The sequence below is a fragment of the Phyllobates terribilis genome, unplaced genomic scaffold, assembly GCF_046119375.1.
Source record: "Phyllobates terribilis strain yellow unplaced genomic scaffold, ASM4611937v1 Scaffold_2__4_contigs__length_985480577, whole genome shotgun sequence".
Classification (NCBI taxonomy): Eukaryota; Metazoa; Chordata; class Amphibia; order Anura; family Dendrobatidae; genus Phyllobates; species Phyllobates terribilis.
The window spans coordinates 679,742,924-679,764,518 of NW_027362762.1; the positions used below are offsets into that span (position 1 = coordinate 679,742,924).

At 41.9% G+C, this 21,595-nt stretch overlaps 1 long non-coding RNA gene across 2 annotated transcripts in view; it reads left to right on the forward strand.

Annotated features, from left to right (window-relative positions):
• LOC141224222 (uncharacterized) overlaps window positions 1-21,595 on the forward strand; it is a 34,268-nt gene that overhangs the window by 6,260 nt on the left and 6,413 nt on the right. The gene's annotated exons all lie outside the window — the stretch shown is intronic.

The following is a 21,595-nucleotide window of genomic DNA, read 5'->3' on the forward strand; positions in this document are numbered from 1 at the left end:
ATGGAATTTCTAAACAATCAAAAAGTAAAGTTACAATGCAAGCATATGGCATCTGCACTCTAAGGGTGTGACGACCTAGATCTATTGTTTCTGCAGACTATAGGCATTCATCAGGCTCTCAATGACACCTTTACTCTTATTGCAGCTGAAAAACGTTTTAACAGTGCACAAACTATGGGCAATGAATGTGAAATCGAGCACCATGATGGATGCTATGTGCTTGTACAGAAATGTTTGAATAACTTATTTTTGTCTTTTTGTCTGACCCATTAAAGTGGAAAGGTAAATGAATGTTTGAAGTTCAAGTATTTGCTTCCTACTAAGAGCACTTTTGCATTGTTTCAGTACTAAATATTTCAAACCATCCAGTTAGATTTCAAATAGCCCCTTTCATAAAACAAACTGCATGTATTGATAAATGAATCTTAAACCTGATGGGGATGATATACTAACTTTGAAAATCCATGTCTGAATTGTTTTACTACCCTGATATTAAAATGAACATTTAGTCCAGCTATAAAGTAAAATTTCTGCTTATTCCAAGTGTATTCAGTCTCCATCCACCGAGCCGAACTGTCAGCTGCAGCTTGTACTGAGCTGTGTGAGATATCAGCAGCAGGGAGGAGGGATACCGAGGAGCTGTCAAACAGGGTCCTTAAATTTTCACAAAGGATTATACAGCCATTCTGACATGAATTTCTTAGTAAATTAACTAATTGAGGGGGTGGAACAGTGCACTGATCCCTTAGCAATGCCAATGGTGCACCAAAGACCCCTCATTTACATACACACACACACATTATATATATATATATATATATATATATATATATATATATATATATATATATATATATATATCAGTACAGACCAAAATTTTGGAAGGACGGCAGCAAACAAGAACATATATGTGTATATATGTATATACAGTACAGACCAAAAGTTTGGACACACCTCATTTAAAGATTTTTTTGTATTTTCATGACTGAAAATTGTACATTCACACTGAAGGCATCAGAACTATGAATTAACACATGTGGAATTATATACTTAACAAAAAAGTGTGAAAGAACTGAAAATATGTCTTATATTCTAGGTTCTTCAAAGTAGCCACCTTTTGCTTTGATGACTGCTTTGCACACTCTTGGCATTCTCTTGATGAGCTTCAAGAGGTAGTCACCGGAAATGGTCTTCCAACAATCTTGAAGGAGTTCCCAGAGATGCTTAGCACTTGTTGGCCCTTTTGCCTTCACTCTGCGGTCCAGCTCACCCCAAACCATCTCGATTGGGTTCAGGTCAGGTGACTGTGGAGGCCAGGTCATCTGGCGTAGCACCCCATCACTCTCCCTCTTGGTCAAGTAGCCCTTACACAGCCTGGTGGTGTGTTTGGGGTCATTGTCCTGTTGAAAAATAAATGATGGTCCAACTAAATGCAAACCGCATGGAATAGCATGCCGCTGCAAGATGCTGTGGCAGCCATGCTGGTTCAGTATGCCTTCAATTTTGAATAAATCCCCAACAGTGTCACCAGCAAAGCACCCCCACACCATCACACCTCCTCCTCCATGCTTCACGGTGGGAACCAGGCATGTAGAGTCCATCCGTTCACCTTTTCTGCAGTGCACAAAGACACGGTGGTTGGAACCAAAGATCTCAAATTTGGACTCATCAGACCAAAGCACAGATTTCCAATGGTCTAATGTCCATTCCTTGTGTTGTTTAGCCCTAACAAGTCTCTTCTGCTTGTTGCCTCTCCTTAGCAGTGGTTTCCTAGCAGCTATTTTATCATGAAGGCCTGCTGCACAAAATCTCCTCTTAACAGTTGTTGTAGAGATGTGTCTGCTGCTAGAACTCTGTGTGGCATTGACCTGGTCTCTAATCTGAACTGCTGTTAACCTGCGATTTCTGAGGCTGGTGACTCGGATAAACTTATCCTCAGAAGCAGAGGTGACTCTTGGTCTTCCTTTCCTGGGGCGGTCCTCATGTGAGCCAGTTTCTTTGTAGCACTTGATGGTTTTTGCAACTGCATTTGGGGACACTTTCAAAGTTTTCCCAATTTTTTGCACTGACTGACCTTCATTCCTTAAAGTAATGATGGCCACTCGGTTTTCTTTACTTAGCTGCTTTTTTCTTGCCATAATACAAATTCTAACAGTCTATTCAGTAGGACTATCAGCTGTGTATCCACCTGACTTCTGCACAACACAACTGATGGTCCCAACCCCATTTATAAGGCAAAAAATCCCACTTATTAAACCTGACAGGGCACACCTGTGAAGTGAAAACCATTTCCGGTGACTACCTCTTGAAGCTCATCAAGAGAATGCCAAGAATGTGCAAAGCAGTCATCAAAGCAAAAGGTGGCTACTTTGAAGAACCTAGAATATAAGACATATTTTCAGTTGTTTCACACTTTTTTGTTAAGTATATAATTCCACATGTGTTAATTCATAGTTTTGATGCCTTCAGTGTGAATGTACAATTTTCATAGTCCTGAAAATACAGAAAAATCTTTAAATGAGGTGTGTCCAAACTTTTGGTCTGTACTGTATGTAAATGTTTAATTTAGCAAAATCTAAAATTAACCTGTATGTGAAAGACTGTAAAAGCAAAAATAAATCAAAAAAGGTCAGAATTGCCATTGTTTAGTCAATGCACCTACTCCAAAGAAAAGCAAATCAAACCATTTTATGTGCTCCAAAACGCTGTCAGCACAAACATGGCACAACAACAATTGCAACTGAAAATCAACAGAATCATCTAGAGATCACTAGAGTTCAGATTTTCTTTAAGTTATTCATAAGCTATCATGAAGGCCTGCTGCACAAAGTCTCCTCTTAACAGTTGTTGAAGAGATGTGTCTGCTGCTAGAACTCTGTGTGGCATTGACCTGGTCTCTAATCTGAGCTGCTGTTAACCTGCGATTTCTGAGGCTGGTGACTCGGATAAACTTATCCTCAGAAGCAGAGGTGACTCTTGGTCTTCCTTTCCTGGGGCGGTCCTCATGTGAGCCAGTTTCTTTGTAGCGCTTGATGGTTTTTGCAACTGCACTTGGGGACACATTCAAAGTTTGCCTAATTTTTCAAACTGACTGACCTTCATTTCTTAAAGTAATGATGGCCACTCGTTTTTCTTTACTTAGCTGCTTTTTTCTTGCCATAATACAAATTCTAACCGTCTATTCAGTAGGACTATCAGCTGTGTATCCACCTGACTTCTGCACAACACAACTGATGGTCCCAACCCCATTTATAAGGCAAGAAATCCCACTTATTAAACCTGACAGGGCACACCTGTGAAGTGAAAACCATTTCCGGTGACTACCTCTTGAAGCTCATCAAGAGAATGCCAAGAGTGTGCAAAGCAGTCATCAAAGCAAAAGGTGGCTACTTTGAAGAACCTAGAATATAAGACATATTTTCAGTTGTTTCACACTTTTTTGTTAAGTATATAATTCCACATGTGTTAATTCATAGTTTTGATGCCTTCAGTGTGAATGTACAATTTTCAAAGTCATGAAAATACAGAAAAATCTTTAAATGAGAAGGTGTGTCCAAACTTTTGATCTGTACTATATATATATATATATATATATATATATATATATATATATTACTGTATATATATATATATATTTATTTATTACTGTATATACAGGGGGTGCTGTTCACATTGAAATTCTCACCAGATGTCGGTAATATCCAATCCAATCCACACAGGCAAAGAAATCAATCCATAGATGTCCATAAATTAAGTTATAATGAGAAATAACTCAGGGAAGAAGTCTTGAACACATGAAGAAAGTAAGGTGCAAAAAGCCATAGAAAGTCATGACACCAGCTGAAATCTATCAGTAATTAGAAAGAAATCCTGCCACTTAATGAAAAATAACATTAGCTGGTTCAACTGATGGCCTATTGTGACGGCCGTAACTCGCATGCCTCCTCGGCGCCGCCCTACTCACCATGCTGCTTTTCCTTGTATCAGGCTGTCTCACTGAGTTTCTCTTGCCGCACTCCTCAGCAATGCTGCATCAGTATTCTGTTTCCATTTGGCTTTAGAGAGGCATGGCCAGTCTTTCCAGGAATTTAACTCTTCTGTGTACTGCAGAGATTAGATTCCCTGGCCTATCCCTTGCCATCAGGATATATATTAGGCAGCTCTTCCCACCACTCCTTGCCTGAATGTTGGTTACTAGGCAATTAGCCTGCTAGTACCCGGTTTATGTGTATCTCTGTATTCTGTCTCCCGTTATCGACCCAGCCTGTCTACCCACTCTGTTTGATCTTTCCATTTCTGATTCCGGCTTTAAATAGTAAACCCTTGGTACCTGCCCTGACCTCGGACCGTTTGACTACGCTTCTGTCTTGCTCCCCTGTACCTCGTACCCACGCCTCTGACCCTCCGGTCAGCTGCTGCAGACTTGGAGACTGCCCTGGATTGGTACGTGGTGACTTCCAGCAGCCCATCCTATCCTCACCATCAGAGGCTCTAGTGAATAACCGGTAGTCACTTAGTTATGCTCCTTCACCATTACACCTATAAAAAGGTGTCTCATTACCAAGGTGCCACACAATAAACATCTCATGATGGGTAAAACAAGTGAGCTGTCTCAAGACTTTCACAACCATAGCGTTGCAAAACCTACTGATGTCATTGGTTACAGAACGATTTCTAAACTACTGAAGGTTCCAGTGAGCAGTGTTGGGGCCATAGTCTGGAAGTGGAAAGAACATAATTTCATCATAAACTGGCCATGACCAGGTGCGTCCCACAAGATTTCAGACAACGGAGTGAAAAGAATTATCAGAAGAGTTGTCCAAGAGCCAAGGACCACCTGTGGAGAGCTACAGAAAGACCTGGAATCAACAGGAATAATTGTTTCGAAGACCACAATAAGTAGTGCACTCAACCTCCATGGCCTGTATGCACGCTCACCACTCAAGACTCCATTGCTGAAAAAAAAGCATGTTCAAGCACATTTAAAGTTTGTTCAACAACATTTAGACAAGCCTGGGAAATACTGGGAGAATATAGTCTCGTTAGATGAGACTAAAATTGAACTCTTTGGATATTGTAAAACACACCATGTTTGGAGGCCAAAAGGCACTGCATATCACCCCAAGAACTCCATAACAACAGTAAAGTTTGGAGATGGGAATATCATGGTGTGCGTCTGTTTTTAAGCATGTGGCACTGGCAAACATCATATAATTGTAGTGAGGATGAATGGACAAATGTACCGAGACATCCTTGATCAAAATAAGCTGCCATCTACCAGGATGATGAAGATGAAATGAGGGTGGCCATTTTAGCAAGACAATGATCCCAAACACACAGCCAAGGAAGCTCTCAATTGGTTGCAGAATAAGAAAATAAAGCTGCTAGAATGGCCGAACCAATCACCTGACCTGAATCCAATAGAAAGTTTATGGAAGGAACTAGAGCTCAGAGTTCATAGGTGTCCACAGAATCTTCAGGATTTGAAGAGTGTGTGTGTGTTGAAGAATTGAGCAAAATCACACCTGAACAATGCACGCGACTAGTTTCTCCATACAGGGGGCGTCCTGAAGCTGTCATCACCAACAAAGGTTTTTGTACTTAATTCGTATTAATTAAATTTCAGTAAGCAAGTTGAATAATTTTTCCTGTGTCATTTCTCGTTATTACACATAATTTATGGACAGCTATGGTTTGATTTCTTTGCCTTTGTGGGTTGGATGTGTTGTTACCAGCATATGGGGAGAATTTGGTGGAGTCGGCTTACTCCTGTCCCCACAATGCACTTTCCAGGTCATCCCTCCTGTTCCATCATTCTCATTCCCTTGCTTTGAGGTCAACTCCATCAGTCTCTTCCATCCCCTCTCGCTCAGAGTAGCAGTCTTATACCATCCCACAGGCTCACCCAACCAGTTCCTTGACCATTTTTCTGCCTGGCTGCATGTCTTCAGAATTACCAACCCTTATCCTGGGAGACTTCAACATTCCCATAAACAGCCCCACCTCCCAATCTGCGTCCTAGCTTCTATCTTTAGATACTTCTCTAGGCCTCTCACAGCTTTCAACCTCTGAGGCGCACAAAGATGGGAACACCCTTGATCTGGTCTTTGTTCGGCTCTTTTGAATCTCCTACCTAGATAACTCATCTTTTCTCCTCTCTGACAACAACATTCTCTCCTTCATGCTCATAAATCATTGCTTACAGACTCCCTACACTCATCACTGTCCCCAATCTTCTCTTTTTCCTGTCCTGATCTGGCTGTAAATCACTACAGTGGCACTCTCAGAAGCACCCTGGACCAAGTAGCGCCCCTCATCCTCAGAACCTCCAAACACAGAGTTAAACAGTCTTGGCTCACATCGCAAACTATTTCTCCAGCAAAGCTCTAGGAGTGCTGAATGCCTATGGAGGAAAACACGCACACCAGAAAACCTTAACCACTATAAATTTATGTTAAGAACCTATAACTCTGCCCTTTAACTCGCCAAACAGACCTACTTCACCACCCTGATCTCCTCACTATCCAACTCACTCCCTCCTCAGTCCTCAAGCTCAGGCCCCGATCACAGACATTTGTGCTGATGACCTGGCCTCCTACTTTACAGAGAAAGTAGAAAATATCCATCAGGAAATCAGCTCCCACCCACCAAGTGCCGTGACTCCCATCCCTCCCCACATCTCCTCTGGCTCACTCTCCACATTTGACCCAGTCACAGAAGAAGAAGTCTCCAGGCTCATCTCTTCTTCTTGTCCTACTACATGCGCTATTGACCCCATTCCCTCACACTTACTCTAGTCTCTAGCTCCAGTCGTCACTACTCACCTAACTAAAATCTTCCATCTCTCCCTCCTTGACTGCTGTAACTCTCTATTAGTTGGCTTTCCCCTCTCCAGTCCATCCTTTAATGCAGCAGCCAGGGTCATCTATCTGGCCAGTTGTTACTCATACAGTTCAACTCTGTGCCAGTCATTGCACTGGCTGTCCATACATTATAGGATCCAATTTAAATTGCTCATTCTCACCAACAAAGCTCTCCACAGTGTGGCCCCCACCTACTTCTCCTCCCTTATTTCAGTTTATCGGCCTACCCGTTCTCTATGCTCCGCAAGCAACTTTCGACTCACACCGCACTAATCCGTACTTCCCACTCCCGGCTCCAAGACTTCACCAATTCTCTCGAATGCTCTACCCCAAGAAATTAGAACAAACCACAACTTACACAGTTTTAGGCGCTGCCTACAAACACATCTGTTTAGGGCGGTCTATCATGTTCCCTAATCATGTGCCCATGCTGCAGAAATTTCCACTGCGGATTATCATTGCGGAAAAGTACGCAGCATGTCCATTAATTTTGCAGATATGCAGCATAATTGCCGCCATTGACTTGCATTAAATCGCTTAATATCCGCATGACTACATGTGCAGATGCTGATATTAAGCGATTCAATGTGCGGATGGTACCCGGGTCTGGAGGACAGGAGACTCTCCTCCGCACCCAGGTACCATAGTACCTGTAAAAAAAAATAATTTAAAATAAAAAATAAACATTATACTTACAAGAGACTGGACGCACCGTAGAGGAGATCAGGGGCATCGGAAGGTAAGTATAATGTTTATTTTTTATTTTTTACCACTTTTATTCTTTTTTTTAACTATTAAATTATGCCGGTTGCATGGATTTATATAGTGTGACCACTTGGAAAAGCGCTTGATAACCTGCATGCAGAAATGCATGCAAAAACGCTGACAAACCCTTTCTACCTGTCAGGAAAAACTTATGTAAAATCCGCATTTGTTTTTCCTGCCAGGGAGATGCGGAAAAAATCGGCGTCATTTCTGCATCGTGGGCACTTAGCCTAACTATGTTACTTAAGACTGTTGTATATGAACCTCTGAATTGTAAAGAGCTGCGGAATATGTTGGCGCTTTATAAAAAAAGATTATTATTATTATTATTAATTTCATGTCAATAGCACCTTTAGAAATATATTTACTTAGAAAATTGGTGATAGTGCCTATTTCACCCGCTCTGTGTATATATACAAGTGCATCTCACTAAATTAGAATATCATCAAAAAGTTAATTTATTTCAGTTCTTCAATACAAAAAGTGAAACTCATATTATATAGAGTCATTACAAACAGAGTGATCTATTTCAAGTGTTTTTTCTGTTAATGTTGATGATTATGGCTTACAGCCATTGAAAACACAAAAGTCATTATCTCAGTAAATTAGAATACTTTATAACAACAGCTTTAAAAATGTTTTTAAAATCTGAAATGTTGGCCTACTGGAATGTATGTTCAGTAAATGCCCTCAATACTTGGTCGGGGCTCCTTTTCATCAATTACGGCATCAATGCGGCGTCTGGTGTCTCTCATCTTCCTCTTGACAATACACCATAGATTCTCTATGGTGTTAAGGTCAGGTGAGTTTGCTGGCCAATCAAGCACAGTGATACTGTTGTTTTTAAACCAGATATTGGTACTTTTGGCAGTGTGGACAGGTGCCAAGTCCTGCTGGAGAATGACATTTCCATCTGCAAAAAGCTTGTCGGCAGAGGAAAGCATGAAGTGCTCTAAAATTTCCTGGTAGACGACTGCAATGACTTTGGCCTTGATAAAACACAGTGGACCTACACCAGCAGATGACATGGCTCCCCAAACCGTCACTGATTGTGGAAACTTCACACTAGACCTCCAGCAGCTTGGATTGTTTGCCTCTCCACTCTTCCTCCAGACTCTGGGACCTTGATTTCCAAATGAAAATTGGAACTCTGGGACCTTGTGAAGTGTGTCAATGACTGCCTTCTGGACATCTGTCAAGTCAGCAGTGTTCCCCATGATTGTGGAGCCTACTGAAACAGACTAGGGGACCTTTTTAAATGCTTAGGAAGCCTTTGCTGGTGTTTTTTGTTAATTATTTTAATTTACTGAGATAATGACTTTTGTGTTTTCATTGGCTGTAAGCCATAATCATCAATATTAACAGAAATAAAGTGGGTACGGAAAGTATTCAGACCCCTTTACATTTTTCACTCTTTGTTTCATTGCAGCCATTTGGTAAATTCTAAAAAGTTCATTTTTTTTTCTCATTAAAGTACCATCTGCACCCCATCTTGACTGAAAAAAAAAGAAATGTAGAAATTTTTGCAAATTTATTAAAAGAAAAACTGAAATATCACGTGGTCATAAGTATTCAGACACTCATATTTAAGTCACATGCTGTCCATTTCCTTGTGATCCTCCTTGAGATGGTTCTACTCCTTCATTGGAGTCCAGCTGTGTTTAATTAAACTGATAGAACTTGATTTGGAAAGGCACGCACCTGTCTATATAAGACCTCACAGCTCACAGTGCATGTCAGACCAAATGAGAATCATGAGCTCAAAGGAACCGCCCAAGGAGCTCAGAGACAGAATTGTGGCAAGGCGCAGATCTGGCCAAGGTTACCAAAGAATTTCTGCATTACTCAAGGTTCCTAAGAGCACAGTGGCCTCCATAATCCTTAAATGAAAGAAGTTTGGGACCACCAGAAGACTTCATAGACCTGGCCGTCCAGTCAAACTGAGCAATCGTGGGAGAAGAGCCTTGGTGAGAGAGGTAAAGAAGAACCCCAAGATCACTGTGGCTGAGCTCCAGAGATGCTTTAAGGAGATGGGAGAAAGTTCCACAAAGTCAACTATCACTGCAGCCCTCCACCAGTCGAGCCTTTATGGCAGAGTGGCTTGACGGAAGCTTCGTCTCAGTGCAAGACATATGAAAACCTGCATAGATTTTGCTCAAAAACACATGAATGACTCCCATATTATGAGAAATAAGATTCTCTGGTCTGATGAGACGAAGATAGAACTTTTTGGTGATAATTCTAAGCGGTATGTGTGGAGAAAACCAGGCACTGCTCATCACCTGCCCAATACAATCCCAACAGTGAAACATGGTGGTGGCAGCCTCATGCTATGGGGGTGTTTTTCAGCTGCAGGGACAGGATGACTGGTTGCAATTGAAGGAAACATGAATGCTGCCAAGTACAGAGATATCCTGGATGAAAACCTCTTCCAGAGTGCTCTGGACCTCATACTTGGCCGAAGGTTCACCTTCCAACAAGACAATGACCCTAAGCACACAGCTAAAATAACAAAGGAGTGTCTTCAGAACAATTCTGTGACCATTCTTGATTGGCTCAGCCAGAGCCCTGACCTAAACCCAATTGAGCATCTCTGGAGAGACCTGAAAATGGCTGTCCACCAACGTTCACCATCCAACCTGACAGAACTGGAGAGGATCTACAAGGAAGAATGGCAGAGGATCCCCAAATCCAGGTGTAAAAAAACTTGTTGCATCATTCCCAAGAAGACTCATGGCTGTACTAGCTCAAAAAGGTGCTTCAACTCAATACTGAGCAAAGGGTCTGAATACTTATGACCATGTGATATTTCAGTTTTTCTTTTTTAACAAATTTGCAAAAATTTCTACATTTCTGTTTTTTTCAGTCAAGATGGGGTGCAGAGTGTACTTTAATGAGAAAAAAATGAACTTTTTAGAATTTACTAAATGGCTGCAATAAAACAGAGTGAACAATTTAAAGGGGTCTGAATACTTTCCGTACCCACTGTAAACACTTGAAATAGATCAGTCTGTTTGTAATGACTCTATATAATATACGAGTTTCACTTTTTATATTGAAGAACTGAAATACATTAATTTTTTGATGATATTCTAATTTTGTGAGATGCGCCTGTATGTATGTGTGCATATATATATATGTATGTACTGTATATACATATATATATATATATATATATATATATATATTTATATATATATACACACACATATCATACCTGTTGTAAAGATTTCACAATTGTTTTCTTTATAAAAAAAAAACCTTTTGTTATTTATATAAATAACAAAAACATTTTTTATCTAAAAAAAAATTGTGAAATCCTTACAACAGGAATGATTTGAATAGAGTCTAAGTATGCTATATGAATGTATATGTGGTTTAATTTGAGTTTTCGGGGTGACAGAAAAAAACTGTGTATGACATTGGTGGTGCAAAAAAGAGCAGTAAGGCAAAATTGATCTCTCCGGGTGCCACATCATGGCTCTGTACAAAATGAAACCATAATCCAAATGTGTACAAGACCTTACAGAGATGATTTGATGAGAAGGTCCATGTTATAACAAATGTTTCAGTACTAAGTTTTCCTGTCTGAGGCTTTTTTCATTATAAATTCTAAAAATCAACAAACAAGAAAATATGAACATCGTAATAAAATGTTTAGAACCATTTAAAATGGAATTATAAGCAGGCCATTTATTCCGTTTATTTGGAAACAGGCTCCTATAGGTATCATTACACTTTAGCTTAAATGATATGCACTTTTCTTTCTAGTTCCTTTTAGTGTGAAACTGTTGTAATAGGAAAATCGGAAGCCATGTGGTTAAAGTATTTCCAGTAGTGTGCAATGTACCATCACAAGAAATACACTACAAAGCCATTTGTGTCAGGTGTTCTGGCTACTTCCATACAATACAATAATGGTGCGGTTGAAGATTATAGCACAGCAAAAAAAAAACTAAATTTAAATGGAGCTCTTGCTGTTATTTTAGGCCAGAATCACACTGTTGTATTTTACCACAGGCAGTACATAGAAATCATGGGGTCCCATAGCAGAAGTTTTAATTGGGTCCCCCACCAACAGAAGAGCAGATCTCACAACTTTGCAGTCCTTACAAAGTACTTTTCCTCCTGCTGAAATCGTAGATTCCCTTTCCTTGCACCCATAAAATATGATGCCAACAAAAATGCCCTCCAAGCACAGTATGATACCCCCAGAGTGAATTCCTCCATATTGCCCTACACACACAGTATGATGTAGGTTACCCCTCCTCAACTCCCCAAGCAAAGTATGGTGACCCCAACTCAGTATGATTCCCCAACTGTGACCCCCACGCAGCCTTCCATGCAGTATAATGGGCCTTCATACAGTATTATGGCCCGACACCTCTCCACACTGTATAATGGCCCTTGAAATTACCTTTTAGTACTAAAACTTTTAGATCTGACATACAGTGTCTCGGACCAGTGAAATGATTCCCACAGGTGTGTCCAGTTCATTCTTAATTCTGTGTCTGTGTAAATTCATTCTCGTTTGCAGTTTCTGCATAGTTTCTCCAATATAAACTCCTTCCAGGCACCTTGTACATTGTATCATGTACACCATATTGGGGTATGTACATGAAAAGACATCCATGATTTTGTAGTCCTGATTTGTGTTAGGTATGCAGACTGTATTTGATGATATGTGGGTACAAGTTTTGCATTTTTTGTTTTTACATGGGAATGTGCCCGTCACTGATGGTGATGAGAGGACACTTCTGACAAGGAGATTCCTTAAATTAGGGGGCTGTTTGTAGGAGAGAAGTGGTAGTTCTGGGAATATTTCTTTCAGTTTATGGCCTCTGTGGAATATGGCTTGGAGATCAGCACTAATTTTCCCTAAGATGTTCATGTGGGGGTTGTATGTGACCACAAGAGATACCCTGTTATTGTCCTCGCTCTGTCCATAATCCAGGAGGCTACTTCTTGGTATCCTTCTAGCTCTGTGGATCTGTTCATCTATTACCAGTGAATGGTATCCTTGTTGTAGGACTGTATTCCTCAGTGATAGCCGCTGCAGTTTTCTGTCCTTACTGTCTGAACAGATACGAATGTACCTGAGAGCTTGACTGTAGATGATGGATTTTTTTGTGTGTTTTGGATGAAAGCTGTTCCATCTAAGATATGCCGAACGTCTTGTGGGTTTATGGTAAATTGATGTTTGTATGGTGTTGTCTTTGATGTATATGGTCACGTCTAGAAAATGTATTTGGGATTTTGAGAAGTTGAGGGTGAGCTTGTTGGGTGGAACCTGTTGAAGTTATCGTGGAATGGCAGTAGATCATCTTTAGAGCCTCTCCAGATTATTAGCAGATCATCAATGTAGCGGAAGTATGCTAGAGGTTTAATAGAGCAAGATGACAAAAACTCCTCTCCTAGTTTAGCCATAAATAGGTTAACATATTGTGGGGACGTTTTGCTTCCCATGGCGCTGCCCATACATTGTTGGTATAAATTGTTCCCAATGGAGAAATAATTGTGATGGGGCACAAACCTGATGGATTGCAGAGTTGGTTCTGTGGCCAGATTGTTTTTTTGCAGGAAATGTGTGCATGCTGCAATCCCATCCTCATGAGGAATGTTGGAGTAGAGAGACTCTACATCCATGGTGGCTAGTATTGTGTCCTCTGGAAGTGGGCCCAGCGCTGACAGTTTGCAGAGACTATCCGTGGTGTCCTGGATATAGCTGAGTGTGCGTCTCACCAGGGGTTTCAGAATGTTCTCCACCCAGCCTGAGATATTTTCCGTTAATGTCCCAATGCCAGAAATGATTGGCCTCCCAGGATTACCTTCTTTATGTATTTTAGGTAACATGTAGAAGGTACCTGTTTGGGGATTGTCTGGTATTCGTTCCAGTAGTGAGGATGAAGTAGAATCAAACCCATTGTTGATATGTGTTAGTTCCTCTGTGTATTTTTTGGTGGGATCTTCCTGAAGTGGAGTGTAGTATTTTATATCCAAGAGTTGTCTGTGTGCTTCCTGGATGTAATCTGACATGTTCATAATGACTACAGCTCCTCCATTGTCTGCTGGTTTGATGGTGATATTGTTGTTAGCTTTTAAAGATTGTATGGCTTTTCTTTCCTCCATACTGATATTGTGCGGCACTTTGTGGTGTCTGTCCAAAATGTCAGATTTAACTTTTTTACAGAAACAGTCTACGTAGTGATCCAGAGTTTGGTTGTGCCCAGGTTGTGGGGTCCAGTTTTTCCTCTTTTTCTTTTTTGATGTGTTGTTCAGATTATCTTGTGATGTGATAGCTGCATGGTTGTAAAATAATTCTTTAAGCCGTAATCTGCGGAAGAATTCCTCGATATCACTACAAAACTGAGCCGTATCAAGTTGTTTTGTAGGACATTCATTTCTCCTGTGTTTGGCTCATATTGTGAGAGGTTCACAACAGAGGACGATGTATTAAAATGATTGTGTAAATTAGGCTTACCTTCAGCTACATTGAGACCTGCTTTCCACCTAAGTCTGTCAAGTTTCTTTGTAAAAATCCTGTAATGTCTCCTTGATTAGACACGAATCTAGTCCTTGTATTCGGTCCTGTAGAGAAGATATCTCCTCATGGATGGTCCTCTTCTTCTTGTTGTAGAAAAATCCAATGAGGTGATCCCGCAGTCTTTCAGATGATCTGTAGCAAAGTTTCTGTGGAAAATAGGTATTGTAGGTAAACTGAGTTGGATTCCTACATACGAGAACAGCAGGAAATAGCTGCAAGGAGGCACTGCTATGTGGTAACCCTAGTGACTTTTAGGTAATGATGGTTTGAGATGTCCGCTGCGAGCACTACTATTTAAAACAATTCCTTTTTACCAGTAAAACAAGGGATGCAGTTAATTTTAGAATACATATGAAAAGTGCCCACTGAAGCAGTGTGTTTTGGGCATTTGGACATGGACATAAAATATACCAAGCTATTTAGAGAACCTAGCAGGAGCAGACTTCAATTTTTTTGTATAAGTAACAAAGTAACGGTAAGTATGGTTTCCTGCTTTGCTGCCCTATTTTGCCACAGCAACATTATCAGTTTGGTTGAACACATCTGAGGCCAGTCATTACTGGTAAATTCAGAGCGTTGCCATGTATAGCTCCCGAGAGATAGCTCTGTGTGGCTGTAGTTACCAGCTGCAGTCTTATGTGGACTTCATATACCGGATACATCTTTTGCACAATTAATAAATCTATTTTCATAAAAATTGATGTATTAAAATACAGTTTGATTCTATAGCAAACAAAATGTTTTTTTTTCACAAAAGTTCTTTTCTCTAATTAATTGCATTATTAGCTGGTTAATTTACGATATATGTGTGGGTATATATTATATTATAAATTCCTAAATACCACAAAATTCCATCACCCACCAGCAGGATGACCAACTGTAAATTCATGGATAATATGCAAAAAAAATAGGTGATTTTTTTTCCTGCTGTCCATATTTAATGGCAGGAAAAAAAATGACCCACTGATTTTTTTCAATTGGTTTCCTAAGACTGTACTGAGTATGTGCCAAGCGCTGATTAACACAGTACAAACATAGACAGAAGAACCCAGAAAAGGCAAAACTCCTAGCCATATCTCTCAACTGTAAGTAGGGTAAACAGACTGCTAAGCTCCCCCCCCCCCACCCCGCGGCAATTTTATTTTACACTAGACTAGATCATTATGCTAACCTCTCCCAGTCCTTTATATGGGGATGCGAGGAAGACAGTGGGTGGCTGAATAAGAGGAAGACAGTGGATGGCCAAATAAGAGGGAGACTGTGGTAAGAATTAGGCTGCGTTCACACATTGCGTATTTTCACGCGCTTTTTTGCACGCGCTTTTTTGAATGGGAAATTCACTTTGCCGTTCAGACACTGTGTAATTTTACGCAGCGGGAAAGCGCAGCTGCGTAAAGAATTGGCATGTCAATTCTTTACGCAGCTGCGTCCTGCGCTTTCTCTCTATTGTGCCCATTATAAGCGATCGAATTATGCAGCGGTGTTCACACACTGCGTAATTCCATTGCTTTTTTACGGAGGCGCAGAATGGATACTCACCTACCCGATGTCAGGGGAGAGGCGTCCGGTCCGCTCCAATCCCGCGCTTCCAGCATCTGCCGGTGAGCCGATCAGCTGTTAGCTAACTGGCTTGTAACCGGCTGGTCAGCTGATTACAAGCCGGTCACGTGACAGTCAGCTGATCGCTTCACAGCAGATGCTGCAAGCGCGGGACGGAGCAGACGCGTCTCTCATTCATCGGGTAGGTGAGTACCCATAGTCTGTACATACACTGCTAGGGAAACACTCACGACACATAGACACACAGGACACATACACACAGACAGTACACACACGACACACAGACGCAGACAGTACACATGTCACACTGAAATGAAGTGTGACATTACACATGTCACCCTTCATTTTCACACTGCGTTTTTTGCTGCGCTTTTTTACGCAGTTTTGTGAATGGAGGTGCTTTTTTACCTGCTTAAAAAAACGCAGGTAAAAAAAGCAGGAAAATACGCAGCGTAAAAAAATGCAGGGAAATACGCAATGTGTGAACGCAGCCTTACAGAGAAGCAATGGGTTGCAGGGGCTGTTGGTGGAAATTAGAGGAAGCCACTGGGTGGCAGGTTCACTTGATGGAGACTAAAGAGAGACACCGTTTGGCAGTGGGTCTTGGTGGATAACAGAGAGGCACTAGGTAGCAGGGGCTGTGGGGAGGATTAGAGGGATACATTGGGTGGCAGGTAATCTTGGTGGGGATTAGAGGGATACATTGGGTGGCAGGTAATCTTGGTGGGGATTAGAGGGACACACTGGGTGATAGGGCTCTTGGCGGGGATTAGAGGGATACATTGGGTGGCAGGTAATCTTGGTGAGGATTATAGGGACATACTGGGTGATAGGGGCTCTGGGTGAAGATTAGAGGTAGACAGTGGATGCAGGGGATCTTGATGGGGATTAGAGAGGCACACTGGGTGGCAGAAGCTTTTAAGTGGGGGAGGGGCCACTAAAAAACTGATTTCACTGATGCATCTACCTGTACAGAACACAGGGAGGTAAGATCTTAATGAGCTCCATCATGGAGGCTAGGCAGGGTTCACGTGACGAAACAATCAGCTTGCCTGTAATGTCAGTGTTGCATGTACAATATGTGTCTGCAATTTGACAATTTAAATAAATGTGGCAAAACAGACCTGCACAGCTAAATGTCTACTGTAATAATTTGTTTGAAAATTTGGGGTAGAGCACATTAAGGTAATCTAAAAATTACCACATAAAATCAAATGCCATTAGGTACGAACACTGCCTAAAAATGCTGCAAAAGACCATAGTATAGTTGTGTGGTGTCGTATAGTTGTGTGGTAACTAGAATGGAATTTTTTTTCAATTGTATGCAGTATGGTTGTGAGTAGTGATGAGCGAGCGTGTTTGTTTAACCCTTTCACCGAGCACGCTCGGGTGCTTTCCGAGTATCTTCGGCGTGCTCGTATATTAAGTTTGAGTCCCTGCGTCTGCATGATTTATGACTGTTAGACAGTCTCAACACATGTGAGGATTCCCTAGCAAAGAGGCAATCTCTGCATGTATTGAGGCTGACTAACAGTCAGCATGGTGGCTCAGTGGTTTGCACTGCCGCCTTGCAACACTGGGGTCCTGGGTTCAAATCCCACCAAGGAGAACATCTGCAAGGAGTTTGTATGTTCTCCCCATGTTTATGTGTTCTCCCCATGTTTGTGTGGGTTTCCTCTGGGTTTCCTACCCCATACCAAAGACAAACTGAATTTAGACTGTGAGCCCCAATGGGGACAGTGCCCATAATGTTTGTATAGCGCTGTGGGTAAAATGAGTAAAGTAAAATAAATAAAAAATAAAATCATGCAGACGCAGGTACTCATATTTAATATACGACACACCAAAGATACTCAGAAAGCACCTGAGTGTGATCAGGCTTAAACAAGTGCGCTCGCTCATCACTAGTCAAGACGCGTACGCTGTATGGTTGATAAATTGGAAAATTAAATCAGGTATTAAAATATTACCTTTCTTTTAAAGATTTAAAAAAAAAAGTACTGCTACAAGCCTTTACAAAGTAAGATGGGACTAAAAAAGCTAGAAAGATTCATGTCCGAAAAGCGAGCATTGAGAGATAGAATATCCCCAAAAAAACTCAAGAAAATCACATTGTATAAATAATTTTTTTTTTCATTTTGCAGTGAGAAATAAGTATTTGATCCCTCTGGCAAACAACACTTAATACTTGGTGGTAAAACCCTTGTTGGCAAGCACAGCAGTTAGACTTTTTTTGTTGTTGATGATGAGGTTTGCGCACATGTCGGGAGGAATTTTGGTCCACTCCTCTTTGTAGATCATCTCTAAATCATTAAGATTTTGAGGCTGTCGCTTGGCAACTCGGAGCTTCAACTCCCTCCATAGGTTTTCTGTGGGATTAAGGTCTGGAGACTGGCTAGGCCACTCCATGACCTTACTGTGCTTCTTTTTGGGCCACTCCTTTGTTGCCTTGGCTGTATGTTTTGGGTCATTGTCTTGCCACGACCCATCTTCAATGCTCTTACTGAAGGAAGGAGGTTGTATCTCGCGATACATGACCCCGTCCATCTTCCCTTCAGTACGGTGCAGTCACCATGTCCCCTTTGCAGAAAAGCACCCCCAAAGTATAATGTTTCCCCCACCATGCTTCATGGTTTGTATGATGTTCTTAGGGTTGTACTCATCCTACTTCTTCCTCCAAACACGGCGAGTTGAGTTAATGCCAAAGAGTTCAATTTTTGTCTCATCTGACCACAGCACCTTCTCCCAATAACTCACAGAATCATCCAGGTGTTCATTGGCAAACTTGAGACGGGCCTGCACATGTGCCTTCTTGAGCAGGGGGACCGTGCGGGCACTGCAGGATTTTAAACCATTAAGGCGTAATGTGTTACCAATGGTTTTCTTGGTGACTGTGGTCCCAGCTGCCTTGAGAACATTAACAAGTTCCCCCCATGTAGTTTTAGGCTGATCTCTCACCTTCCTCATGATCATGGATACCCCACAAGATGAGATTTTGCATGGTGCCCCAGATCGATGTCGATTGACAGTCATTTTGTATTTCTTTCATTTTCTTACTATTGCACCAACAGTTGTCTCCTTCTCACCCAGCATCTTACTTTTGATTTTTGTAGCCCATTCCAGCTTTGTGCAGATCTATGATCTTGTCCCTGACATCCTTAGAAAGCTCTTTGGTCTTGCCCATGTTGTAGAGGTTAGAGTTTGATTAATTGAGTCTGTGGACAGGAGTCTTTTATACAGGTGACTATGTAAGACAGCTGTCTTTAATGCAGGTAATGAGTTGATTAGGAGCGTCTAACGGGTCTGTAGGAGCCAGAACTTAATAGTTTGTAGGGGATTAAATACTTATTTCTCAATGCAAAATGCAAAAAATGTATCTAATTTATACAATGTGATTTTCTTGATTTTTTTTTGGATATTCTATCTCTCAATGTTAAAATTAACCTACCCTTAAAATTATAGATTGTTCATGTCTTTGTCAGTGGGTAAACTTACAAAAACAGCAAGGGATCAAATACTTATTTCCCCCACTGTACATATTTTTTAAATTGTGTGCTTTGTTAGGTAGATAGTTGTGTTTAAATTTCTGAATTACATAGATCTTACTTTAGGATATAAAAAATAAATGGCTTATGTTACCTGCACGCCGCCTAAATTTTTATGGGGGCGAGACAGGTTTCATGAATTCTTTGGAATCCTGGGGGAACGTTACTCAGGACGACCATACAGAATACTGGTCCCCTTATAAAGCTCCATACAGGATACTGGCCCCCTTATAAAGCTCCATACAGGATACTGGCCCCCTTATAAAGCTCCATACAGGATACTGGCCCCCATATAACGCTCAATACAGGATACTGGCCCCCATATAACGCTCAATACAGGATACTGGTCCCCTTATAACGCTCCATACAGGATACTGGCCCCCATATAATGCTGCATGCAGGCTGTTACCCCCCACATAATGCCCCATACAGGCTGCCCTCCCCTTATAATGCTCCATGCAGGCCGTTACCCCCCACATAATGCCCCATACAGGCTGTCCACCCCCCCCCTTATAATGCTCCATGCAGGCTGCTCCCCCCACATAATGCACTATGCAGGCTGCCCCCCCCCTTATAATGCCCCATGCAGGCTGTTCCCCCCCTTATAATGCCCCATGCAGGCTGTCACCCCCTCTCTCTATAATGCCCCATGCAGGATGTCACCCCCTCTCTCTATAATGCCCCATGCAGGATGTCACCCCCCCTCTCTTTATAATGCCCCATGCAGGATGTCACCCCCCCTCTCTTTATAATGCCCCATGCAGGATGTCACCCCCCCTCTCTTTATAATGCCCCATGCAGGATGTCACCCTCCTCTCTTTATAATGCTCCATGCAGGATGTCACCCCCCCATATTATGCCCCATGCCTCCATACATTAAAAAAAAAAAAATCAAATACTCACCTCCCTCCTCCTCCCGCTGCTCGGGTCCGGACTCTGGCGTTGTCGGCGTCTTCCCGCTATGCGCTCCCTGTGACGGCTCAGGGGAGCGCGCGGTGGAAAGACGTCACCGCGCCCTCTGACCTGAGACGTCACAGGGAGCGCAGAGCAGGAAGACAGCGGATCTGCGGAGGCACGGGGAGAGGTAAGTATCCGGCTGCCGGGCCCATAGCCCAGCGGGGTGCGCGACCGCCAGTGGGCCCCCCTGCCTGCTCAGGGCCCCGGCACTTGCCCGGGTGTACAGGGTGCTGACGCCGGCCCTGTCTGCATCCTTTAAGCTGGCTCCACAGCTCAGGACTGAAACTACCCAGTCTCTCTGAGGCTAGCCTGGCCACTCCCCCCTAGCTGCACCCTGTTAACCCCTCTAGTTGCTGGATGCTTAATAACACCATGTGTGGTATCTACCCATCACACTTACCCATCTTACAGTGCAGGAAGCACACATTCTGTCACAGTCTCAGCCTTGGATTCAGCATTTTGTTTTAGTTGCAAAAATAGCACTGAGGGATATAATACTGCCCTCATTGTTTGCAGTGTGTGAAGAATAAAAAAAGCTGTTTGTGCAGTATATCTCAGATCAATCAATTCAGTCACACTGAGTGACTATATAGTAGAGATGATTGGATCGATCCATGGAGGATCGAGTTCGAGTTGAAATTCGGTTGCACTCAAATTTGAGCACTTTGAGATTCGATTTGCAGTTACTCAGCATCATTTCCACAGTGCAGAAACATCCATCAGAGAGTGGGCTAATGTCTTTTTGCATTGCTGCATGGACTTCCTCATAATGCCCTGCAGCTATGACATCTTACAAATTATCATATCTTGTACAGTGATGGTTAGTACCTGGCCATCACAGTTCAGCGATTCCCAGTGGAGCACAATTTGTACAGTTGTTTTCCATCTCCAGAGTCACTGGATAAGTCTGGATCAATCTCTCTCATGTAGCGTATAAGCTCTTATGGTCAGCGGGGTCTTCGCTCCTGTAAAGTGTAAGCTCTTATGATCAGCTCTCTCCTCTATCAGTTTTCAATAAAGTGTAAGCTCTTATGGTCAGTGGGGTTCTCTCTCTCCTGTAAAGTGTAAGCTCTTATGATCAGCAGGGTCCCCTATCTCCTGTAGAGTGTGTTATAGCAGAAGATGGAGTCCCTTAAGTTTAAAGACCCCATCTATGCTATATAAGTCTGACAGTTATTTTAGGTGAAAACAGCAAGCTGAAATGTTCCTTCTTGTATCAATAGCGTGTCCTCCCTTGCCAGATGTTTCTTCTTGTAGCAATAATGTGTTCTTGCAAGAAGATAATGTGGCCTTGCTAGCCAGATACGTCTAATTAAATATTTTAAAGCATACAGAAACTAGCTTTCTCGCTTGTTCAGCTA